Source organism: Pan troglodytes, chromosome 9 (genome assembly GCF_028858775.2).
Source record: "Pan troglodytes isolate AG18354 chromosome 9, NHGRI_mPanTro3-v2.0_pri, whole genome shotgun sequence".
Classification (NCBI taxonomy): Eukaryota; Metazoa; Chordata; class Mammalia; order Primates; family Hominidae; genus Pan; species Pan troglodytes.
In genome coordinates, this window is record NC_072407.2 from 31,620,983 (window position 1) to 31,647,435 (window position 26,453).

General features: G+C 43.2%; 2 long non-coding RNA genes across 3 annotated transcripts in view; one reads left to right on the forward strand and one right to left on the reverse strand.

Annotated features, from left to right (window-relative positions):
* LOC104008451 (uncharacterized) overlaps window positions 1-26,453 on the forward strand; it is a 172,188-nt gene that overhangs the window by 110,721 nt on the left and 35,014 nt on the right. For both annotated transcript variants that reach the window (XR_008537824.2, XR_008537822.2), the window contains exon 3: window positions 21,915-22,075. This is a non-coding gene — a long non-coding RNA (uncharacterized LOC104008451). The remainder of the gene's footprint in view (window positions 1-21,914; window positions 22,076-26,453) is intronic.
* Window positions 11,158-16,972, reverse strand: LOC134807337 (uncharacterized). Its single transcript, XR_010147518.1, has 2 exons — window positions 16,383-16,972; window positions 11,158-11,578 (listed from the first exon to the last, which is right to left on the reverse strand). It is a non-coding gene; the product is annotated as an uncharacterized LOC134807337 (long non-coding RNA).

A 26,453-nucleotide genomic window follows, 5' to 3' on the forward strand; every position in this document is an offset into this window, starting at 1 on the left:
TCATCAACCAGGTTGGGGCATGTCCAGGCTGTGTTCCACACATCTTCTCCTGAATCCTCAGCCCAAGCAGAAATCAGACACCTCCATGCTGTCCCTTAAGAGAAAAGCTGGCATTTCAGTGTTTTAAACACTGGCATATTCTGGTTCAATGGCCCAGCTAGATGTAAGGAAGGTGTGTTACCCAATTTTTTTCATCCTTTGAACCAAAAAGATGTTCTTCCTTATGTTTTACTCCACCTGACCATTGCCTGGCTTGAAGAAAAAAAGAGAACACTTTTCAGGAGCTGAGAAAATTGGCATTGATTTAACATAATTTAGTTAAAAGTTAGTTCTCCCCTGCCATGAGCCACAGCTGATTATTTAGAGAATTATTACCATTCATTGTTCATTGAGTTTTATCTTTCTAAATTTTCACTGATTAGCATGATTTGTTACTAGGAAAAATATTATGATTTTAATTGCATTTTGGCATCTTAAAAGAATGTTTCACACTGCTTAACATCTGCAGTCAACAGATGTTTAAACACAACTCCCTCAATGACTAAAATTTGGCAAAATGTATAATAGTTGGAACAGCTTAAAATTCTAAATATACTTCTAGGAACATGATACAGGCAGATGAAATACTACTTGTGTGTGTTTTATATTAAATATTAAAATATTACATATACCATCCCTCTCAGAGATGACAGGTTTCAGGGAAAAAAACAACAGCCAAGAGATGTTTCAACCCTACCATACCAGAAATATTCTATCTATAAGCAGGGCTATGTCTTATGGTCACTGTCAACTGCAGTGGGGACCCTTTTTTAAGTGCTATTTATTGTGGTTAACTCTAGAGGCTGGCAGAGGCAAAGCTGTGAGACAGACACGTTTGTCCCTTTTGCTTCCCCTTTTGGCATCCTTCTTTTCTCTGACTCAGATCCTCAGGAGCTTTCATGAAGATATATTCTAAGATTAATATGTCAGACTTGAGTTTAAGTTAATTGGTCAGCCTTCAGTTAATTGGGGCAAAGATTCATTCATATCAGAGTGTGTGTGTGTGCGTGTGTGTGTGTGTGTGTGCACGTGTGTGAGTGTGGTGTCTGTCTGCTGTCTGTTTCTCAAGGCAGGGGTTCAGAGAGGAGAGAGGATGACCCAATTAGCATTTCATCAACTATTTGACCAACCATTTAAGCCGTTATGTTTAGCATGGCTTAAAGAAATCCAGAGAAAAATCATGAATTTCATTTCGATCACAACTTTTAACAGTCTGCTCCTATGGGCACTTTATGACAGTTGATGACTCGGGGCTTAGCAGAGAGTTGCTTCCTGTCCCCTTGTTGAACTCACCCCCAATGAAAACGCCATTTCTACATCAAGAATCCTAGAGGCTGTAGCAGCAAGAATGAGAAATCCACATTTTCTATCCCTGGATGGTTAAGTTCACAGTCACAGGAACTGTGCAGATATAAAGACTTTCAATCAATGTATCTCTGCCTAAGCTTATGAGGTCATTCTGTTCTCTGTTACTGATTTAAGTCAGTAAATTTTGAGTACAGCCGATTACTTAATATATTATGGGTGGGTCTACTCCAATCAATTGAAGGCCTTAGGAGCAAAGACTAAGGTTTCCTGAAGAAAAAAGAAATTGGCCTCAAAACTGCAGCATAGAAACCCTACTAGAATTTCCAGCCTGGCCTGACCTGCAGATTGTGGACTCAACAGTGACTGAAACATCAACTCATCTGAATTTTCAGACCACCAGCTTGCCCTACAGATTTTGGACTGGCTGGCCCCCACAACTGAATAAGCCAATTCCCTAAAATCTCCTCTCTCTCTCCTCTCCCTCTCGACTAGTACACATGTGTATATGTAACATCTGGATTCAGAGAAAGTGACTATAGTCAGGAGGAAGTAGAATCATGGAGAGATAAATAGGACTAGGCTATGAGAAGTGCAATGCAGGTGGTCCATCAGGAAGGGGAAGCAGCTTGTACAAAGACCAGGAGATGGGGTCTATGCTTTTGAGGGGGAGAATGGAGGGAGAGAGCCTGAGAGTCTGAGAGTCTGGAGACTGTGTTAGAGAGCAGTGAGTACTAAGACTGGATGGATTGGTAGGACCCAAGAACTGATGTGTAGAAAAGAGCCTCTTCTTTTTTTTCCATGCAGGGGTCTTAGAATTATTGCATTTTTTAAACACTGAGTCATCTTTTCTGTAGTACTCTACAACAGAGTCCACTTCAGACTGTGCAGCTGTCCCCAGCTATCACCATATCCTCTGTCTTTCATATCTATCCCAAAAGGCATTTGCTCTTCCTAAAAGGGATGCCCTCCAAAGAAATTTTAAAAGAATCTTATCAAGGGGCCCTGGAGAAGAAAGGGATGTGAGGGTCAAGTCACAACTTTGAGGGGAAATAGAAAGAGGGCTCCTTTCTGAGAAAGAAGAATTTCAAAGAGTCCAAGAGAACCAAAAATTCAGGACCCAGGAGGGTAAGCATTCCTGTTTTTGCAAGCTTCACAGACCATTTGAGTGAGTGGGTTTTTCAGGTGACATTTAAATGAACAAATAATATCCATGTCTCAGGGTCAGAAATGGTACTTTGCAACTGATTCTGTCCCTCTTGAGAGGCTTCTGCAAGACTGAGAGGGTGGGATGACTTAATGAACATTAAAAACAATGTTATTAGGCTGGATATGGTGGCACATGCCTGTAATTCTAGCACTTTGGGAGGCTGAGGTGGGCAGGCCCAGGAGTTCAAGACCAGTCTGGGCAACATGGTGAGACCCTGTATCTAATAAAAATACAAAAATTTAGCCAGGCATGGTGGCACACACCTGGAGTCCCAGCTACTCAGGAGACTGAGGTGGGAAGATCACCTGAGCTCAGGAAGTCGAGGCTGCAGTGAGCCAAGATTGCACTACTGCACTCTAGCCTACATGGATAGGAGTGAGACCTGTTTGAAAAACAAAAAACAATCAAAAACAAACAAAAAAAAACCCCACACAATGTTATTTTTAAAATACTGAGGGGAGAGAAGTTGGGGAAAAAAAGGGAAAACCTAAAACTCTCCATAATCCTACCATCAGAAAATTACACTAATGTGATAAGTGACTTTCTCCCCTCTGAATCTCCAATTCCATTACTTGTAGTAAATATGAATCTTATTCCACAAACTCAGACATGCAAAAAAAAATACCACTTTACTTTTTACATAAAATTAATTCTAAGCCTATAGCAACTCTCTTTATCATATTAGGTAATTAGGAATTTGGTCTCAGATATTATTGTCACCCTCAGGGATGGACAAGGGTCTCAGGGTTTTGTGTAGCACCAAACCCTAATAAGATCTCTTCAGCCATTGAACTTACTCTACGATATTAACTGCTGAGGTGTCCATGGTCTCAGACTACAAGGTGTCTTCCGGTTCTGGCTTCTCTGCTGCCGCTTTTCAAATCAGGAGAATCTTTGGTGAGGCTTTGGAATTCCCAGCTCCCTAGCCCAGCCTCCCTAGGGTCTTCCTCCTCATCAAAGTGCTCCAGAATTCAGACTAGGATTCCATTTACACTCCAAACACCTTCCCGTCTCTCTCCAGTTCCTCCAGGACACCAAGCATAATCTCCTCAATGGGTTTAGGTTTTACAAAATTCAGTACCAGAATCGGAAGTGTCTTGCAGACAACTTTGGCTTCTGGCCCTATGACAAACATCTCCCTTGTGGCAGGAGGCCACAAAAAGCCCTGACCATCTGCTTACAAGGGAGGAGGGGAAGAAACACTGGGAGGACAAACACAAGTTAATATTCCAAAAATTATACCACCACAAACTGTTGACCGTTTTCTAAGTCTCTTTCCAGAATGTTCTTGTGCTTATAAAGCAAAAATCTCTCTACACATAAGCTTTCCTTTTTTAAGCAAAAAGGGGATTGTACTATATATATGCAGTTACAGCTTGCTTTTTTTTTTCACATAGTATAGTGTGGACACTATACTATGTGAAATAATAAGGACACTTCCTAGAGTGTCCTTATTTTATTTGTGACATTGGGTACTGCTCCACTGATGGGTACTCAGGTGGTTTCTATTGTTTTGCTCTTTCACACAGTGCTGTATTGTGCACATACTTGTATGTCTCTGTGTTCTTTTTCTATCATCACTTTCTAGAAGTGAACTGACTAGGTTGACCAAGTGGCTAGTGAATCAATACAGAAGTTTATTTGCAAACAGGAGCATAGTTATCTGTTTCTCTGCACTGCGAGCCCCGGCCAACTCTGGTGGGTTGGTTAGCATATGCTGGTTTTAGAGAAAGAGCCTGAAAATGCATTTCTCAAGATCCTAGTCTTCATGCATTTGATAAAGTTGGTGGAGTTGGTGCAAAGATTATTCTAAACATCTCTCTAATTAGCCTCGGTGAATAGGACTCTCATTATTAGTGTATAGGAAACAATAATCTGGGCTTTACAACTAACCAGCTAAGAGACCCTGGACAAACCATGTCCGCCTCGAGGTCTCAGGTAGATCATGTAAAATGGAGATGGGACACAGATAATCTCCTAAAGACTTCCTGAAGTGATATCATACATATTGTTATACATACTCTGCATTCCTAAACATACACTGTCCTGGGCAGGTAACAAGTATCTGTCTGTGGATTGATGACAGACTTTGGGCTATATTGACTTTGCTATGCCTCTTCAGTTTCCTACTTTATATTTTTGGAATGGTATAATACATTTGTGTTAGCTTGTGTTCCTCCAAAAGCTGACCCAGGGACAAGGGTTCAAGTTTAAGAGGTTTATATTTGGAAAGTGCAGGAAAGATCAGTAAGGGAGGTGGCTGATATAAGGTATGTTATCAAGCCAGCTGTCACCGGGCTTAATCCCAAAGGGCAATGCTGAAAAACAGCGTTAAAACCCATGCTTCAGAGTTATCTGCCTTTAGATCAAGGTTGCTTGGGTGTTTATACATGAAATCCCATCAGTACACCGTAATGTGCTAATGTGCTAATTACCAGCACATCTAGCCTGCCATGCAAAGGCTGAACAGCCTGCCTTGGTTTAAGGAAAAGCCTTCAGGTCAAGAGTGCAAAAAGAGTTTTCTGGAACACAGCTAAGGGATGCGGGCATGGCCACAGTGTCTACTGTGTAACTCTCACAGTTCCCCTCACACCAGTGTTGCTTTACTCTTTTGTGTCTTTGCTCATGTTGTATTCACTCCTTTCCCTTTCTGATCAATTTCAAATCCTCAGACTTCCTATGTTTGTGTCCTGCCTCTGCTACTTCCTAGCTGAGTGACTTTGGGCATGTTATTTAAGCTCTCTGTGCCTCAGTTTCCTCATCTGGAAATAGGCATAGTGATAATTCTCATCTCATTGAACAGTTGTTAGGATCAAATGGTAATGGTGGAAAGCACTTATGGCAGTGCCTACCACTTAATAAGTCTTCAGTAAATGTCATCATATTTATTATCCTTCAATAGCTACTTCAAGTGGTAGTGCCTTGAAGAAAGCATCCCTGAGACTCCAGGCAGGGTTAAGGGCTCAGGCCCCTTCTTAACACATTATGATGACATTTTCCATATGCAAGTTTATCTTCTCCTATGGACAGTGAGTCCAGGAAGGCGTCACTGTGGCTTACTCAGGTCTGCGTCCTCTGCAATTCTTGCAGGACCTAACCTGCCATTCTGTTAATGAGTAATAGACAGAGACTTTGCTTTCATTCACTCATAAATAAACCTTTGCTTTAAGATTGACCCTGAGTAAAACGTAAATTTCATCAAACTGTAGTAACAATACACTTTCTTTATCCTAACACATACATTGCCAACACTGCTCCCTTAAAACACACACACACACACACACACACACACACACACACACACACAAAACCACTGCTTAGTATTTCTGAAATCAGGCTGTCAGTCTTAATACTGAGATTTGTTTTTCATTTTATCTGCCTTTCTTTCACAAAGTAGGCTATTATTAAATAAATGCTAGACTCTAGTATTAAAATTGACAAATGTATGGTTTAGACCTCAAAGTGAAGGATAACTTGGAAATAGTTCTCGGTTGCTCTTCAAGAAGAAAACAGGTTCCTGGGGTGCCTCGCCATGTGGTGGATCTCACACTCCCGTCATTCTGCTAACACAATCCCAGGAGCTGATTCTGTTGCGTCTCGCAGGGTATCAGTCTCATCCAGATCAAGTATGAGCAGGGCAGACTGGTAGGTCCTAGGAGTGGGAAGGGACAGAAGAACTAGTTTGATGCCATGTTGGAAGGTCAAGACAGAGATGCCAAATCAGATGTCAGGATGGAGGAGCCAACAAAATGGGCAATAGGGGACACAGTTGAGGAATGGAGTGACAGTAGCAAGAGAGTGAGAAGTAGGAACTCAGCACAGAGATGCACACCCAGCCAAGAAGTTATCCTGCATTAAATGACAGTGAGCTGGCCTGGAATGGACACCCCAAAACCAAGATCCATGGCAGAGGGGACACTGGCAGTACAGGGTCTGGCCCTGGACATCAGGTGGGTGAAACTGTTGGGGATGGAGGAGAAGAAGGCATTGATGATGAACCATGAGCGTTGGGAGGGTTTAGTCAGATATTAAACATTGCCTCATTTAATTTTGCTTGAAAAGAAAAATAACTCTGGTTAGAATATTTTTAAATGCAGGCTTGCTAGTATCACTAAACCAGAAAAAAAAATTGTCAAAAATATATATAAAAAAAGAAAAACAAGAGCAAATCCAGATTTGAATCCAGTCTACTTGAGTTAACAGCTGGACGAATTTGGGCAAACAATTTGGACAAGCAAGTTCTCTGCATTTAACTTTTCATCATGAAATACACATAATATTCCTGGGCTGTTGTGAGGAATTATTAAGATAAGAAGATAATGACAGCAATGGTCTACTGAATACTTAATATTTGCAGGCACAGTACCAAGGGTTTTCCCATACTTGGTCTTATTTTCTAAAATTAGCCTACAAGGTAAGTACCATAGATTCTTATTTTATAGCTGCAAATTGAGTTTCAGTGTGATTAAGTAACTTGTGCCATGTCTCGCTAAAGAATATATATAAATCATCACACATAGAATACAGTAGGTGTTTAACACATGTGAGTTTTCTCCTTTCACTCTGCTTGCAATGCTAGCCATAGAAGATTTTAAAATTGTCTGATTTTTGAAGAAAAAACCCTTGGAAGAGCACTCCCTCTCTGCTGGACTAGAGTTTAACTATCATCATGTTCTTTGTGAATTTGATAGCCTTTTAATCCACCAAGGCCATGACCTTCTTGTAATGTGTTGACTTCCTCTACCGCCAGTGTTTCTCTCGAGGGACCTCCATCTGCATTTGTTTGTGGCTGTCCCTCTCAGTGACATTTCCCCCTTTACCTGATTCTCAAGATAATTTGTTTTTCATTTGAGCTTCAGCAGCCTGAGAGATGATGTCAAAATCAATCAATCCTCCTACAAGCTTTGTAAATACAATCCCTTGGCTTTGCAGAAAGGGTATCTCTATTGCCCAGTTCTTCCTGGAGCAGTGGGGCCACCCAAAGGAGAATCAGGAGGTTAGAACACATCCTAGAACATGAAATCTCATGCATGAGGGGATGTCAGCCTCATAGCATCTGAGTCCTAGTATGGGAAGATGGGAGCTGAGGAGGTGTCATCCCCTGGGACTTCTGGGAGCTGCAGGTGGAACCTTAGAGCCCTTGGTCCAATGTGGATAATAAGGAGCCCTGTTAGAGAGCCATAGAAACCATCCCTGAGTCATGTCTTCCTTTCTCCTTCAATATGACCTTCTCTGGGAGTCTTCTTGTGGGGAGGCAGCAATGCCTTGGAAAGTTTGAGCTGGTTTCTGATGAGAGGTTGAGGCAGGGATCTCATGGTTATCTCCTTCCTCAAAATGGAGCCAGAAGATGCAAGCCAGCTGTCATGGACTGATTGAAGCCTGTTATGGATTTGCCTTTTAATGTGTTTGTTAAAAATTTGAATCAGGTGCAACATTTAAAATGGGAGACTTCACATGAAACTCCAGATTTCTGGCTTCCCTTGAAAAATCACACCTGATAATCCTGGGCTAGCATTTCTATGGGCAAGAGTAGGCTGGATCTAGGGAAGCCTCTTCAGGTGGGGCAGGTGCAGTCCTGTGTGCCCCAGTCCCCACCTGACCCCATGCTCCCTTAGGTTACCTGTCTTGTTCCCTGGGCATTTGAGTTTTGAAAGAAGGAACGAGAAGGAAAATAACAATAGAGTTACAAGACTTACAACCTAACACAGTTAATAACAGGAAAAGTAAAAGGCGCTTCAGGTAACTATTTCCTTTACATATCACGCAAAACATCCAGTTTTGCAGAAAGATAAATTGGAGACCAGAGAAGTGAATTAAGCTGCTTAAAGTGTTGGTAAATGGTACAACCAAAATTTGAGGTTTGGTCTCTTTGACTCCAAGTCATGTGACCACAAAATCCCACTTTGCTACAGTGGCCTCCCCCAGAATCTGCTTCCCTTTGATTAACAGGATGCCCTCACGCTTCTGCATATCCAGGGCACCTGATGCCCTGTCAGATATCAAAGAGTTAATGTTATACCAGTCACCATTCTTGATACCAAGAAAATTCAAGAGGAGTCTTGTTTTTCTCTGATGCTGGCTGGCATCCTCTCTGCTCCCTGAGTCTCTAATGAGAATGTGTACAGTGGTATTCAAATAGGGTAGGAGAAACTTCTTTGTGTATCACTGAGGTTACCATTTGCATTAAGGGAAAAGAGGTTCGATGACTCTCAGTTCGGCAATTCAGCAGCCATCTGTACTTCACATCACTGGCCTGAATTTTCAGCCTCATTAAATTCTTTCAGGTCATCTGATCCCAATCTTTGTGGTTACCCAAGTGTATATTTATGTCCCATGAGTTATTGCCATTTCTAACCTGTGCTTAACTGCTCCCACCTCCCACTACCCTTAATTGATCTTGCAGTACTTCTGGTATTTTTTTTAAAGTCTTCCCTTTCCCAATTATTTCCAAGAGCCCACAGGGGTTACTGCATGTGTATCAGACACTGTGTCCTCTGGGTTTCTACATGGCTTCTACCTTGTTCTGTCAGAGCTCCCTGTGAGCTATTTTTGCTGGGTACCACCGTCTCCCACTGGACACCGCTGCCAAGAGGTGTTTAAGGTCATTTGGGGTTGCATGCACTGGTGGGTAGAATGAATGTTTCTTTCTCATGGTCTGTGTTTCACATGGCTACCAAACTGCTGGTAGTGCCATGTCTTAGGGAGCTTAGCTTGGTTGGTTTTTGTCACAACATCCCTCCGCCTCCATACATACCTTTGCATTGCTCCACAGGATTCAGAGGAGATGCCGTGGGGAACTGGGCTGAGAGATATAATACTGAGCTAGGGTTTACTCCTTCCCTTTGATGATAAGGCTTTATTTTTGCACCAAGACTATCTGCCTAGTACCCTCTTCCCTTAGGCTGAGTTTTCTTCCAGGTGGCTCTTTACTCCCCTGTGCAACCCTTGCTATCTTGCCTGTATTGGGCATGACTGGGTCTAAGTGATGGATATGTCTTGGTGGCTCGCAGTCAAATTGGAACCCCTGAAATCTGTTTTTTTGTTTTGTTTGTTTTTTTTTTGTTTTGACAAGGTCTCACTCTCTCACCTACTCCAGAGTGAAGTGGCACACTCTTGGCTCACTGCAGCCTCAATCTCCTGGGCCCAAGTGATCCTCCCACCTTAGCTTCCTGAGTAGCTGGCACTACAGACACATGCCACCATGTGTGGCTCATTTTGTGTATATTTTGTAGAGGTGGGGTTTTGCCATGTTGCCCAGGCTGGTCTTGAACTCTGGGCTCAAGCGATCCACCTGCCTTGGCCTCAGAAAGTGCTGAGATTACAGACAGGGGCCACCATGCCTGGCCGGAACCCCTGAAATCTTAGGTGGCAGTATTTTATATAATTTTGTGTCCTTAAAGCCCATATCATCTGAAATAGTTTTATCATACAGCCTCAACCCAGACACAGATTGGCTTAAGTGTTCCTCTAAGTGCTTGGGTATGCAGCTTCATTGTCTTCTTTCCTAAAGAAACAAGCCTGTAACTCAAAGATTTTGAAATTTGGATTCTTGCTTGATGTAAGCTGAGTAGCACGGTTATAAGGCTACAGACACCACTGCAATAGGTGGGACTCCTTGAGCCAGCTTAAGCCACAAGGAGGAAATGGAAGTGGAACCCAAGGAAAGGATTATGGCTAGGTCTTGGGAAGAAGGGATTGAGGCAGTGAACTTCCTCTTGTTCCTGCCTTCCTCTGTATCTTTATGCAGACTGTCTACCTTTGACTCCCAGTTCACAAGGTGGCATATGACCATCCCATTCTTTTCAGGTTTACATATAATAGTTCCAGAAATATGCAAGACTTTTCTAGTCCCAATTTAAAATTCCCAAGAGGAAGAACCTGATTGTTTCTGTTTAGGTCAGTGTTCATCTCTGATTCAATCAACTGTGTTCCATCCACCAAGTCTGTGTCTAAGGATCAAAGATAGACCAGGGAGGTTACAGTGAGCTGACAGCCACATACACATCCATTCTACTTGACCATTTTTTTTTTCCCATTTTCTCACATTTACTTGTACCTTTCTGGAAAGGCACTGAGTAGAGGGGCAATACTCAAGAGAAGCAATGAAAGCTAACAATAATGTTTTCTTTCTTTTCTTTTCTTTTTTTTTTTCTGTGACAGGGTCTCACTCTGTCACCCAGGCTGGAGTGCAGTAGTGTGATCTCAGCTCACTGCAACCTCTGCTTCCTGGGTTCAAGTGATTCTTATGCCTCAGCCTCCTGAGCATCTGGGATTACAGGCGCACATGACCACACCAGCTAATTTCTGTATTTTTAATAGAAACGGGGTTTTGCCATGTTGGCCAGGCTGGTCTCGAACTGTTAGCCTCAAGTGATCCCCCCACATCAGCTTCCCAAAGTGCTGGGATTACAAGCATGAGCCACCGCACTCAACCCTAACAAAGAATCCTAGTAGCTAATGTTTACTAGGCATTTCGTATGTAACAGATACTGTATTGAGTGCATCACAGGAATTATCTCACCTATTACATACAAGAAGATCTTATCATTGATTATTATTATTTTCATGTGCGTCCCTGTGAAGAGACCACCAAACAGGCTTTGTGTGAGCAATAAAGCTTTTAATCACCTGGGTGCAGGTGGGCTGAGTCCGAAAAGAGAGTCAGCAAAGGGAGATAGGGGTGGGGCCATTTATAGGATTTGGGTAGGTAAGGGAAAATTACAGTCAAAGGGGGGTTGTTCTCTGGCGGGCAGGAGTGGGGGTCGCAATGTGCTCAGTGGGGGTGCTTTTTGAGCCAGGATGAGCCAGGAAAAGGACTTTCACAAGGTAATGTCATCACTTAAGGCAAGGACTGGCCATTTACACTTCTTTTGTGGTGGAATGTCATCAGTTAAGGTGGGGCAGGGCATATTCACTTCTTTTGTGATTCTTCAGTTACTTCAGGGCATCTGGGCGTATATGTGCAAGTCACAGGGGATGTGATGGCTTGGCTTGGGCTCAGAGGCCTGACATTCCTGCCGCCTTCTATTAATAAGAAAAATAAAACAAAATAGTATTGAAGTGTTGGGGCGGCAAAAATTTTTGGGGGGTGGTATGGAGAGAGAATGGGCGATGTTTCTCAGGGCTGCTTCAAGCGGGATTAGGGGCGGCGTGGGAACCTAGAGTGGGAGAGATTAAGCTGAAGGGAGGTCTTGTGGTAAGGGGTGATATTGTGGGGATGTTAGAAGAAACATTTGTTGTATAGAATGATTGGTGATGGCCTAGATACGGTTTTGGATGAATTGAGAAACTAAATGGAATAACAGAAGGAGAAAAACAGGTATAAAAGGTCTAAGAATTGGGACGACTCAGGATATCTGATTAGAGAGTGCCTAAGGAGATTCAGCATAGTCCTGCCAGCAAAGATTATTTATTTACTTCAAGAGTTAACAGTGGCAGTTTGGGGATAGCACCAGGAGATATCAGCTGTGATGGCTTGGAAAAACAGTGTAAACCGGCAGTGTAAACAAGAGCAGGGCATGTATGAGTAGTTGAGAACGGTGAATAGGAGTATGACTAGACAGAAGATAGTAGGGATGACAAGATTTTTGGGGCACAGTCTAAGTTGGTCTGGTGTCTGGAATGAGACCGGGGCCTAATAAAAAGGAGCATCTATACAGGAGCTTAAATGGGCTGTACCCTGTAGCATTCCGAGGACAGGCCTGAATTCTGAGAAGGGAAAGTGGTAAAAGTATTGTCCAGTCCTTTTTAAGTTGGTGGCTGAGCTTGGTGAGGTGTGTTTTTAAAAGACCTTTAGTCCATTCTACTTTTCTTGAAGACGGAGGACCGTAAGGGATATAAAGGTTTCACTGAATACTAAGAGCCTGAAAAACTGCTTGGCTGATTTAACTAATAAAGGCTCGTCTGTTATCAGACTGTATAGAGGTGGGAAGGCTAAACTGAGGAATTATGTCTGACAGAATGGAAGAAATGACTGCAGTGGCCTTCTCAGACCCTGTAGGAAAGGCCTGTACCTATCCAGTGAAAGAATCTACCTAGACTAAGAGGTATTTTAGTTATCTGACTCAGGCCATGTTGAGTAAAGCTAATTTGCCAGTCCTGGGTGGGGCAAATCCTCGAGCTTGATGTGTAGGGAAGGGAGGGGGCCTGAATAATCCCTGAGGAGTAGTAGAATAGCAGATGGAACACTGAGAAGTTATTTCCTCGAGGATAGATTTCCACGATGGAAAGGAAATGAGAGGTTCTAAGAGGCGGGCTAGTGGCTTGTACTATAGTATAACCTGCCTTTGCTGGTGTGTGGCGATTAGGCCTGGTAGAACTGCCGTCAATAAATCAAGCGTGATCAGGGTGAGGAACAGGAAAGAAGGAAATTTGGGGAAATGGGGTGAATGTCAGGTGGATCAGAGAGATAGTCATGGGGGGTCAGGTGTGGTATCAGGAATAATGTGGGAGGCCGGATTGAAGTCTGGGCGGGGAACAACGGTAATTGTGGGAGACTCAACAAAGAGTGAGTACAGCTGAAGGAGCCGGGGAGCAGAAAGTATATGCGTCAGGTATGAGGAAGAAAATAGATTTTGGAAGTTATGAGAACTGTAGAGAGTGAGTTGAGCATAGCTTGTGATTTTGAGGGCCTCTAAAAGTATTAAAGCAGCGGCAGCCACTGCACGCAGACATGAGGGCTAGGCTAAAACAGTAAGGTCAAGTTGTTTGGACAGAAAGGCTACAGGGTGTGGTCCTGGCTCTTGTGTAAGAATTCTGACCATGCTGACCATGCTAACCATGCCTAGGAAGGAAAGGAGTTGTTGTTTTGTAGAAGGTGCTTGGGTTTGAGAGATCAGTCGGACATGATTGGCAGGGAGAGCACGTGTGTTTTTATGAGAATTATGCCGAGATAGGTAACAGATGAGGAAGAAATTTGGGCTTGATTGAAGTAATGGGGGCTGTCTGTGAAGCTTTGCAGCAGTACAGCCTAGGTAATTTGCTGAGCTTGATGGGTGTCAGGGTCAGTCCAAGTGAAAGCGAAGAGAGGCTGGGATTAAGGGTGCAAAGGAATAGTAAAGAAAGCATGTTTGAGATCTAGAACAGAATAATGGGTTGTAGAGACAGGTATTGAGGATAGGAGAGTATATGGGTTTGGCACCACGGGGTGGATAGGCAAAACAATTTGGTTGATAAGGTGCAGATCCTGAACTAACTTGTAAGGCTTGTCTGGTTTTAGGACAGGTAAAATGGGGGAATTGTAAGGAGAGTTTATAGGCTTTAAAAGGCCATGCTATAGCAGGCGAGTGATAACAGGCTTTAACCTTTTTAAAGCGTGCTGCGGGACGGGATATTGGCGTTGAGTGGGGTAAGGGTGATTAGGTTTTAATGAGATGGTAAGGGGTGCATGATCGGTCGCCAAGGAGGGAGTAGAGGTATCTTATACTTGTGGGTTAAGGTGGGGGGATACAAGAGGAGGACGCAAAGGAGGCTTTGGATTGGGAAGAAGGGTGGCAATGAGATATAGCTGTAGTCCAGGGATAGTCAGGGAAGCAGATAATTTAGTTAAAGTGTCTCAGCCTAATAAGGGAACTGGGCAGGTGGGGATAACTAAAAAGGAGTGCTTAAAAGAGTATTTTCTAAGTTGGCACCAGAGTTGGGGAGTTTTAAGAGGTTTAGAGGCCTGGCCGTCAATACCCGCAACAGTTATGGAGGCAAGGGAAACAGGCCCTTGAAAAGAAGGTAATGTGGAGTGGGTAGCCTCCATATTGATTAAGAAGGGGACAGGCTTGCCTTCCACTGTGAGAGTTACCCGAAGCTCTGCTTCTGTGATGGTCTAGGGGGCTTCCGAGGCAATCAGGCAGTGTCAGTCTTCAGCTGCGAAGCCGAGAAGATCTGGGAAGGAGTCAGTCAGAGAGCCTTGGGCCAGAGTTCCAGGGGCTCTGGGAGTGGCTGCCAGGTGAGTTGAACAGTCCGATTTTCAGTGGGGTCCCACACAGATGGGACATGGCTTAGGAGGAATCCCGGGCTGCGGGCATTCCTTGGCCTGGTGGTCAGATTTCTGGCACTTGTGGCAAGCTCCTGGGAGAGGAAGTTCTGGAGGAACGCCTGGCCGCTGAGTTTCAGGCATTTGGAAATTCTTGTGTGCTGGAGATGTGGCTGGGGTTTGTCTCACAGTGGAGGCAAGGAATTGCAACTTTTTTCTATTATTGTACACCTTGAAGGTGAGGTTAATTAAATCCTGTTGTGGGGTTTGAGGGCCGGAATTTAATTTTTGGAGTTTTATTTAATGTCAGGAGCAGATTGGGTAATAAAATTTATTTTGAGAATAAGACGGCCTTTTGACCTTTTAGGGTCTAGGGCTGTAAAGTGTCTCAGGGTTGCTGCCAAACAAGTCATGAACTGGGCTGGATTATTATATTTGATGAAAAAGAGCCTAAACGCTATCTGATTTGGGATAAAGAAAAAGGAGCATTAACCTTGACTATGCCTTTAGCTCCAGCCACCTTTTTAAGAGTAAATTGCTGGCCAGGAGGGGGAAGGCTACTCACGGAACGGAACTGTAAGCCGGACCAGGTGTGAGGAGGGGAGGTGATAAAAAGGTTATAGGGTGGAGGAGCAGAGGCTGAGGAAGAATTGGGACCTAGCTCGGCCTGGCGAGGAGTAGCCTGGGGAGGAAGGGAGAGGTCAGATGGGTCTGTAGAAAAGGAAGATTAGAAAGACTCAGCGACGCTTGGTGTTGGGACTGAGGGGACAGGCGGGAGGGAAAGAAGGAAGATTTGGGACGAGTTGCACTGGGCACAGAGACTGGGAAGGGACTGATGTGTAAAAGAATGCCTGGATGTCAGGCACCTCAGACCATTTGGCTATTTTATGACAAGAATTATTTAGATCTTGTAGGATGGAAAAATTCAAAGTGCCATTTTCTGGCTATTTGGAACTGCTGTCGAGTTTGTATTGGGGTCAGGCAGCATTGCAGAAGAAAATAAGGCATTTAGGTTTTAGGTCAGGTGTGAGTTGAAGAGGTTTTAAGTTTTTGAGAACACAGGCCAAGGGAGTAGAAGGAGGAATGGAGGGTGGAAGGTTGCCTATAGTGAAGGAAGCAAGCCTAGAGAAAAGAGAGAGTAGAGAAACAGAGGGAAGAGGTTTGGGGGTTCTTACCTTCCAGAAAAGTGGGAAAAGGGGTTGGGGCACAGAGATAAGAGGTTGGGGCATGGAAATAAGGGATGGGGCACGGAAATAAGGGATGAGGTGTGGAAATAAGGGGTCGGGGCACGGAAATAAGGGGTCGGGGCATGGAAATAAGGGATTGGGGCACAGAGATACGAGGTTGGGGTACTTGCCCCTCCTCTAGAAAAGCGGGACTTGCCACTAAGAGTGAAGGAGAAGGGGTTGAGGGGTACTTGCCCCTCCCCCAGAAAAGCGGGACTTGCCGCTAAGGGTGAAGGAGAAGGGGTTGAGGGGTACTTGCCCCTCCTCCAGAAAAGCAGAGAAGGGGTAGAGACAAGGAGAGAAGGGGTTGGGGTACTTGCCCCTTTCCCAGAAAAGTGGGACCTGCCGCTAAGGGTGAAGGACCAAGGCAGGCATCCCTGCGTGGTCTGACACCTTTGAAACGTGGGTGAATAATCAGGCGTCCCTGCAATGATTAAACACCAAGGGAAGGCTGCCTTCCCAGTCCATGACTGGTGCTGGAGTTTTGGATCCACGGATAAAACGTGTCTCCTTTGTCTCTCCCAGAAAATGAAAGGAATTGAAATTAAGAGAAGGGAGAGATTGAAGAGTGGAAAGGAGAAAGTGGTTGAGGGACAGTGAGAGAGGTTGGAGAAGAGAGTAAGAAGAGGCCGCTTACCTGATTTAAAATAGGTGAGATGTTCGTTGGGCTGGTCGGTCTGAGGACCTGAGGTCGTAGGTGGATCTTTCTCACGGAGCAAAGAACAGGAGGACGGGGGATTGATCTCCCAAGGGAGGACCCCCGATCCGAGTCACGGCACTAAATTTCATGTGTGTCCGTGTGAAGAGACCACCAAACAGGCTTTGTGTGAGCAATAAAGCTTTTAATCACCTGGGTGCAGGTGGGCTGAGTCTGAAAAGAGAGTCAGCAAAGGGAGATAGGGGTGGGGCCATTTATAGGATTTGGGTAGGTAAGGGAAAATTACAGTCAAAGGGGGGTTGTTCTCTGGCGGGCAGGAGTGGGGGTCGCAAGGTGCTCAGTGGGGGTGCTTTTTGAGCCAGGATGAGCCAGGAAAAGGACTTTCACAGGGTAATGTCATCACTTAAGGCAAGGACTGGCCATTTACACTTCTTTTGTGGTGGAATGTCATCAGTTAAGGTGGGGCAGGGCATATTCACTTCTTTTGTGATTCTTCAGTTACTTCAGGGCATCTGGGCGTATATGTGCAAGTCACAGGGGATGTGATGGCTTGGCTTGGGCTCAGAGGCCTGACAATTATTAGCCTCATTTCACATGAGGACACCAGGGTTAGGGGGTGGGCTGGACCAAGATCTATGTGGAGAGCAGAGTTCAACCCAAAATGCATGCTTTTTATCACTATATTTAGAGACAGACACACCTGGTTTCAATCCTTGAGGCTGCCACTAGCTATGTGATTTTTGAATAATCATTCTGAATCTTAGTTTCCACATCTGTAAATGAAGATAAAAATACCTTTCCAATTAAAAATGATTTTAAACTAGGCAACTTAGGCAAATTATTCTTTTCCTTCATGTACCTGGGCTTTCCCACCTCATCTAAGCACACTTATTCTTTCTAATGCTTGCTGACTGCAACCAAAACCTCCAGAGCCCTTCATCCATCCTCTGATTGCCATGAATTGCCAACATCAGATAAATAGTTTAAAAAGTGGCAAGAAAGTAGGATTTCAAGTCAGAAGACTTGGATTTGAATCTTGCTTCAGCTTTGTATTAATTGTTATCATTCTGAATCATAGTTTCCCCATCTGAAAAATAAGATGTGGAGTTGTTATTATTGGTGGTGGTCTGTTCTAAGCATTAAATGAAGAAATGCATGTCAAACCTTCTGAAAACTCAGACACCAAACACTTGGAAAGGAGTCTGTTACAGTCTCACCAACGCACCACAATGTAGCAGTCTCTCCTTGTGAGGTATCACCCAAGACCAAGAGAATTAAGGAGTATGGACCCAAAGGGTGAGGTCGGAGTGAAAGTTTAATAAGTGAATGAAGAAAGCTCTCTGTTGCAGAAAGGGGAACTGGAAGAGGATTGCTGTTTTTCATAGTTGAATGCACAGGCTTTTATAGGAAACTGATGAGGGCTGGGCATCTTGTTTGCATAAGGCATGTATTTCTGGTAGCTCCACCCCATCCTCCTAAGGTGCATGTGGGCCCTTAGCTTGAGTTACCCATATTGCTTTGTTGCCCTTATTATGCATGTGTCAGGGGATGAAATTTTCCACTGCTGGCATGTCTGGGCAAGTCACCTGTGTAGCCTTTCTTATCTGTGCAGCTGTGGGCATGTCTTAGGCAAGTCCCCCAGTGCAAGATCCCTTATCTGTGCCTGCAGGCTGTTCTTTTGTTTCTAAAAATTCAATCCGGGGCCCATCCTAACTGCCTGCCTGACCGGTTTCTTTCTTTTTCCTCTCTCAATTCTTATTAAGGCAGAAAAATTCTAGAATGACTTTTTGTCCTATAGCCTTGTTCCCAGAATGCTTTGGAAATGTAACAGAGCCAATTTATCAAGACAGGGGAATTGCAATAGAGAAAGAGTACTTAATGCAGAGCAAAGAGAAAAAAGATAAAGTTCTTTTAAATATATATAGCTTGGATATTCATGTTTAATTAAGCAAATTTTAACCATAGAGCTCTTTTGTTTAAAGAAAATCTCTTTTAAATCTCTTATTACTAGACTCTAGTCAGGACAGCCAATATTTCTGGCCTTTGAATTCTACCCCAGGTAACCGCCCACATGAAATTAGTAAGTTTTAATTAAGGTTATAACTTAACTATGGATACAAAAGGTGTTTTAAAGAGATGGTAAGCAGCTTTTTTTTTTTTTTTAAAACAAGATTTAGAATATCCCCAAAGGTAGTACAGTGAAAGGAAAATTCAAGACAGGAAATCAGAAGCTATCTATGGGGTGAAAAAAAAAACCTCAATAAATGGCAAAGTTCCACAAATAACAAACCAGAAAGGAATCATTCTGTAAGCCAAGAATTGAACCTGGGCCACCATTGTCAAGAGATAAAAACCTTAGCTACTGAGCTACACAGCATTGAGCAGTTTCTACTGCTCTCCCCCGAAGAAGTCTACAGCAGCTGATTTGAAGCTTGCAAAGGCTTTTAAGTGCTCAAGATAATTTTTAGGGCTGTGATATGAACCCCCAAATTCCTGTCCTCTGGATGGTGGAGACCAGGATGAAGTACCTCTACATGGTCACAAAGTTAAGCTCTTAAAGACACAAAACAAGACAGAAATTTCATCTGGTATTGGTTTCAGGGACCCACAGCAAAGTTTATAACTGACCAGCCTGCTGGGTTGGCTTGAAAAGCAGGATTACAGGGGTCCTAAACTCATGTTCTATCCTGTGACACCCTTCTCTCCATTACGGAAAGACAAATTCTTAGTACAAAGTGCACCAGATTTGCCACAGCCTAAGACTAGTCTCACAAATCCTTTTTTACTATTCATCAAACCTTTGCAGAGACACACAGTGACATTTATCGCTTACCACTGCCCCCCTCCAACATACACACACACACACTCACACAGACACACAATGCAGAGAGAAAGAGAGAGAGAGAGGCCAGACACTTTTTTGGTAAGAATTCTTGCCCTTTGTGCCAGCATATCAGGTTTCTGGGTCCCCTTTCTCTGCAGCTTCTAGAAGAATGGAGCAGCATTTGATGGCCCTGTTCACCGTGCCATAGACGTGAGGGGACCAAGCCCCATTACAAAAGAAAATGATCCTTTTCTGTTTTATGGAACCATAGGCAAAAGCTTCTCAATGTTGCAAGATGCTGCCTGATGGGCTACATGGGGAACCAAATTAACATTTTCCATTCCAGTGGAAGCAAAATACACATAACGCTACAGACATTGGTCACCTTGTTCAGCACCCAACATCGACCTGGCAAGACTCGAACTTTTTCCCATTGGTCCCTGTTGTCTTTGATCTACACAAAGTGGGGAATGGTGACCTCCATCTGGGAATTCAATGGGTGATCTCTGGGCAAGATGAAGAGCAGTCACAAACCCGATCCAGGGCTGTTAAACTTCTTTCAGGACTCACTGAATGTGACCAGATAGATAAGGAGAGTTCTCTGAGTTAGGCCTGCTAGACTTCCATCAGCAATTCCTTCAGAGATCTCCTCCACATATACAAATACACACATATAGACAAGACAGACAGAAGGCTTTCCAAATCAAGATTCCTAACCAAGAATTCCAGAGTATCTCTTCCAAACTATCCTCCTATTCTCTGTTTGAGAAATCTCCCTGAAATCTTCTTGATTGAGGAGAAGTCTCCCGAACCAAGACTCTTTTTACTAGTTAGGCAGAGCCAACCGAGACCCCCCCAGGAGCCAAACCAAGACAGACACCCCATGTTGTAGCTACAGACACCTCACAATGGAGCTACAGAACTAGTTGCGAAAAGGAAGGAGACATTGGCAGCACCTAGGATACTCACCAACCCAGACACCCTACAATGGGGCTATAGACAGACACCCTGTGATAGGGCTACAGTTATGGGACGTCTCCCCAGGACTATTTCTCTATTGCAATTAAATCCATGCCCATTGGGTCGGGAGTGCCCTGTCAGTAGAGAGAGTACCAGAGTCAGCTCCCAGTCCAAGTGAACTAGGTGGCTGCTTGGGCTGGCCCCTGGATCCATTGCTGGAGGGGGCTACTGAACCACGGGCAGGTAGCCACAAGGGCAATCCTGGATGAGCCTCTAAATTTGTAACCACCCAATGGATTCACCTTGCCCACTGCTTAGACAGAGCTGATTTATTAAGACAGGGGAATTGCAATAGAGAAAGAGTAATTCACCCAGAGCCAGCTGTGCAGGAGACTGGAGTTTTATTATTACTCAAATCAGTCTCCCCAAAAACTCGGGGATCAGAGTTTTCGAGGATAATTTGGTGGGTAGGGGGCCAGTGAATCAGGAGTGCTGATTGGTTGGCTCAGGGATGAAATAACAGGGAGTCAAAGCTCTTCTCTTATGCTGAGTCGGTTGCTGGGTGGAGACCACAGAACTGGTTGGCAGGTCCAGGTGGGGCCGTCCGGTTGGTAGAAATACAGAAACCTGAAAAGACATCTCAAAAGGCCCATCTTAAGTTCACAATAGTGATGTTACCTTTAAGAGTAACTGGGGAAGTTGCAAATCTTATGACCTCCGGAATAATGGCTGGTAATATCTAGAATTCCAGCCCCTCTCATTCTAACTTGGTGGCTGGTGGCCTTTCCTTCATTTTATAAGAACAGTTTAGTTTTGGGGAAGGGCTATTATTTAAACTATAAACTAAATTCCTTCCCAAGGTTAGTTCAGCCTACGCCCAGGAATGGACAAGGACAGTTTAGAGGTTGGAAGCAAGATGGAGTTGGTTATGTCTGATATCTTTCACTGTCATAATTTCCTTAGTTATAATTTTGCAAAAGCGGTTTCGGGAAGGCCATTGTTTGCACAGTATTTTCATACTGTTAATTTGTAGCTGCATATGTTTGCATGTCTTACTTTTTAAGTGGCAGGAGTTTTGAGTCTAGGGTGTGTCTTTCAAGTTTCTTTACAGAACTTAGAAATAATGGATGTTTAATAAACGCTAGATGTACAGATAACATTCAAGCTTTCTATGCATCTGTCATGTTTTTGTTGGGATGTTTTTCAACAGTCTGGAGACCTCTTAACAATGGAGTGAAAGGCTTTGAAAAATCTCTAAAAGCCTGTATAAATGCAAAAGTATTTTAAATTTACAGGAGGTGCTGTTACTACTAATACTGTGCAAATTTATGAGTAGTTGTGGAAATAATAACTCTATGAGCAAAAATGCTTCTATTTCTGTTTTGTTCTTTGCATTGTGAAAATATAGCCTATATAAATCAAATTTCTACATTTCTGCATCCTGTGTGCCTTAAGACATATGTTGAGATATCAAAAGAAGAAAAAAACATATAACAACCTGGAATCACAAAAGGCTGAAGCTTAAAGATCATTATGTTCAGCCCTGCCATTGTACAGACGAGGAGACTATGTCTAAGGGACACAAAATGACTGGCCTAAGGTCACACAGCAAAATAGTAATCTTTTTTCTGTCATTATTCGTTCTCTGAAATATGTGGGTGTGTTTAGTATTGTTGACATTTCCTTGGAAAAAGAACAATTTTTAAAATGAAATCTTTTCTTTCCAGGGCTAGAGCAATGTATCTTAGGCTCACTTAAGGAAGCTGTAGAGATGAGCCCAAGGAGGGAAACCAGAAGAGCCCCCCAGGCTCACCAGTTGTTTGTTGGCTCCCTACAAACATGTCATTCAAGTGGCTAATCTTACAACAGCACAAATTCATCTAACCAGGTGAGTTTCTTCGAGTCATTTCAAATAATTATTTCTTGAGCATCTACTTCATGCCAATGGTGTGCTAGATTCTATAAGAAAATAAATGTGAATTACTCACAGATAAAAATAAATAACAATCAGGCTGCGTACAGTGGCTCATGCCTGTAATCCCAGCACTTTGAGAGGCCGAGTGGGGTGTATCACTGGAGGTCAGGAGTTCAAGACCAGCTTGGCCAACATGGTGAAACCCCATCGCTACTGAAAATGCAAAAATTAAGTGGGCATGGTGGCACACACTTGCAATCCCAGCTACTCAGGAGGCTAAGGCATGAGAAACGCTTGAATCCGGGAGGCAGAGGTTGCAATGAGCCAAGATCGCACCATTGCACTCCAGCCTGGGCAACAGAGTGAGACTCCATCTCAATAAATGAATAAATAAATAACAATCAAGAGAATAGAATCAATATAGCCCAGTGGACAAGACCATGGATTATGGAGCCAGACTAGCTACTTACTAGCAGAATGATTAATTTTGAGCAAGACCCTTAAGCTCTTTGGGAGTCAGGTTCTTCATGTATAAAGTGTGGCTTACTTAATAGTTTCTGTGAAGTTGTGAATTTAACAAATATCAAGCTCCTTGCCAAAGCTAACTAATTTGCTAATCACTGATTTTGCAAAGCGTGTTGTGGAGATGTGGCTGGACAGGTTTGCCATCAGAGTCGATATACCGTTGTATTAAAAACAAGATAAAAAAAAAAGCTGCCAAGTTCTTTCGTGAGTGGTTGGTTAGTCTGAAATCTTTGCAAGATGCTGATGCTCAAGCTGTTGACCTACTCATTGCCTACTTTAACAACTGTCAGAGAAACATGATGTGGGGTAAGGAGGTGCTTTTTAAAAATCATTAATAGACTTCTGTAAAATGCAAGATAAAGTTATTTTAACAGTGGAAAAAAAAATATCAGGTGCTTTCAGGGTCCGACATATAATAAGTGCTATAGTTAACAGTTATTTTACGTTTATTATCTCCCTGGGTCTCACCCTAAGCCTATGAAGTAGGTAGCACTCACCTTTTATAGAGGAGTAAACTGAAGTTAAGAGGTCAAGTAGCCTGCTTAGGTCACCCTGCAACCAGCAACAGAGCCAAAAGTCAAGCCCAGGTCTGTCCGACAGCCAGGCCTGGCCTCATAAACACTGTTCTGTGTGCTGTCCTCAGACACAAACCTTGCTCTCCAGAAAGTCATATTCTAGAAGCCTTATTGCAGGGCTGAAAACACTAAGTGCCACTAGAGAGATAGAAATAATGTGGATGGGGATTTCACAACAGGGCCTGTGGGAAATTGTTTCCAGCTTAGAAAATCAGAGGGAGTTTTAAGGAAGAAATGGAATTTGAGTCTTGAATGATTTATTTGTGCAGAAGCAGGAGTGAGAAAGGACAAACAAAAAACCAGGGATGAGAGGGGTGAGGTATAGTTTGGAAACAGGCAATAGATGGTTCAATAAAAGTGGACCCTGGGATATGTGCAGGAGAGCAGGGAAAGGTGAGGCCTGCAACCCTCCCTAGGTGAAGTCAGATCACAAGGGGCCTCAAGTACCAAGCTAAAGAGTGTGCATCTAAAATTGAAGGTCCTTAAATAGCTTTTTAAAAGACAAATGGGGGGGGAAAAAAGACCAAATGGGAAAAAGGAAAAAATAAGACCTAAGACTTGGAGACACGGTGATTATTTGTCAGTAAGAAATGGCGGAATATGGGCTTATTAACCTAGTTAGTTCTCTTCTGAAAAAGCCACATAGGTTTTACAGAAAAAAAAGTTGATTTTGCAAACAACATACTTGTTCATCTGAAGAGTTGAAGCATTTTTTCTGAAATGTGATATAATTTTTATATTTAAGTTAAAATGCAATTATAGGTATTTTTCCTTGATTGGATAAAATAGATCTAGAATTTAAATTTTATTTGTGAATTGTTCCCCTCCTTCCCTCTCCCTCTCCCTTCCTTCCGTCCGCTTGCATTTGTGTTTGGTTCACTCCTCTCTCTTAGACAAAAGGTATTTTCTCATTTCTTAATCCCAATTTCTCCTTCATGTTTTGAGTGCTGTTTTATGTTTCAATTTCATATTTATTGTAATATGAACCCTCAGCCACTAGGACATCCAACATCCCTAGAATGGCAGAGTTGAAATGAACAGTAGAGATGATCTATTCTAACATTCATCTTACAGCTGAGACAATGAAGGCTCAGAGAAAGAACATGACTTTTTCAAAAACACAGAGTGAGTTCAAGGCAGAAGTGGGACTTGGACTTGTTTTCTGGCTCCTTTCTAGTGCTCATTTCAGTGCATCATCTGAGCACATGTGTAGGCAGGGCTCTGGGCCTTTACCTTCTTGAGAATGGTTTAGGGAGTCTCAATAGACTTCTCATGTACTGCTGCAGGACTTAGAATCTATGAAGTATTTAGAGCTGGAGGGAACCTTAAGATCCTCAAATTCTGCATCGTCCTGGCTATGGTCTAAATGGTCCCTCCAAAATTCATGTGTTGAAAAGAATCCCCCGTGCAACAGTGTTGGGAGGTGGGGCCTTTTTGGGAGATGTTTAGGTAAACAGACTAATGCCACTATAAAAGGGCTTGATGAGAGTTTGGCCCATTTTCACTCTCCCATCCCTTCTTCTATGTGAGAACACAGTGTCCTCCCATCTGAAAATGCAGCATCAAGGTGCCATCTTGTAAACAGAGAGCAGCCCTCAACAGACAGCTGAACCTGCTGGTGCCATGATCTTGGACCTCCCAGCCTCCAGAATAGTCAGAAATAAATTTCCGTTCTTTATAAATTACCTAGTCTCAGCAATTCTGTTAAAACAATACAAATGGGTGAAGAAACTCCTTTTGCAGAGGAGAAGACCAAAGCTGAAAGAAGTGAGGGGGGACCTGCTTAGCTTATGTGGCTAGAGACGTACAGAGCAAGGTCAGGGATTCCAATCTGCTGACTCGAGGCCCATGTTTTCACTCTGTACATGCTCATCCTTATTTTCAAAGTCTCCAGTTCAAAAATTCATCTCTTTGCAGTCACATATACTGAAAGGAATTCTCCTTCACAATGCCTGGAGGAGCTTCAAGTGGAATGTGTCCAAACCAGGAGGAAACAATTCCCTTGGTTCTCCTCTGGATGTCAGTGCAGGTTGGTGTGCGGTGAAGGTAGGGGTGTGGAAAGCTGGCCAATTCCACTTTACAAGTTCTTTATTCTCTCATACCCGGGAAGTACCACAGCTACTGAATTCTTGGTGAAACCAGAACCTAAAACAGTAAAAGTGGAGTTGGGAACCTGGGGAAGCAATACTCAACCAAGCCAAAACTAAGATTGCATATTTACATAGAATGGCTGTAGCCATGTTGTTCTTCACACTCACAAAGTGAACACACAGCTCAAGGCTCAGTGGCCAGACTATGTGGTGGGGGTGGGATGTGGCAAGATGTGCATGCATGTGAAAGAACAGTGTAAACTCTAAAACATCTACAACAGGGAAAAGCAAAAAGAAATCCGTATTTCTCCCTCTGATTATCTTGGTCTCTCTCTTCTGTCATGGATTAGACCCAGAGAAGAATACTAGTCCAAATCTCCAGCAACTGTTCATCATTTTTAACCTTTCCTGCCTGGTAAAATAACCTGGGAGCTTTGAAAATAATATTGATGCCTGAGCTTCACCCCCAGAGATTCTGATTTACCTGATGCAGGATGGGGTCTACAATTCATAATTTTTTTAAAACTCCCCAGATGCCTAATGTGCAACTAGGGTGGAGAATTACCCAATTAAACTATCAAATTGCTTTCCCTGACTGCTGGGATCCCTTCCTTGGCTGCTGCAAACAATGTTGTAGCCACTTAGGGCTAAATACACTTATAATGTGGCCTTACACTGCATTCATTCAATTTAATAGACACTTGTTGACTGCTTTCCGGTACATGGCTAGGTGAACTGCAGTGGGTACACAGGTGAATGAAAATGTCCACTGCTCTAGAAGAGTTTATACAAATAACTGCAGCTTAGTAAGGGAGCAATTATTTTTCCCAAGAAAATGCTAAAGGCTTCATGCAATTGAACCTTTAACATATAGAAACATTTTTTATATTCATAGAAAATTCATTTGTTAAGAGAAACCTGCCTAATCGAAAATTTGCTTTGATAAGTCTACCATGGTATACAAACAAGCCGTGGACTAGTGCCTAGGTTTGAAAAGTGAAAGCTTCTCTGCATAATAGAGAGTGAGAGCAGGTGATCAGCACTAAATGCTGTGTAGGGAAATGGTCAAAAGGACACTTAATGACTTTTAGAGATGGGATCTCAATCTGTCACCCAGGCTGGAGTGTAATGGCATGATCTTAGCTCACTGCAGCCTCAAAC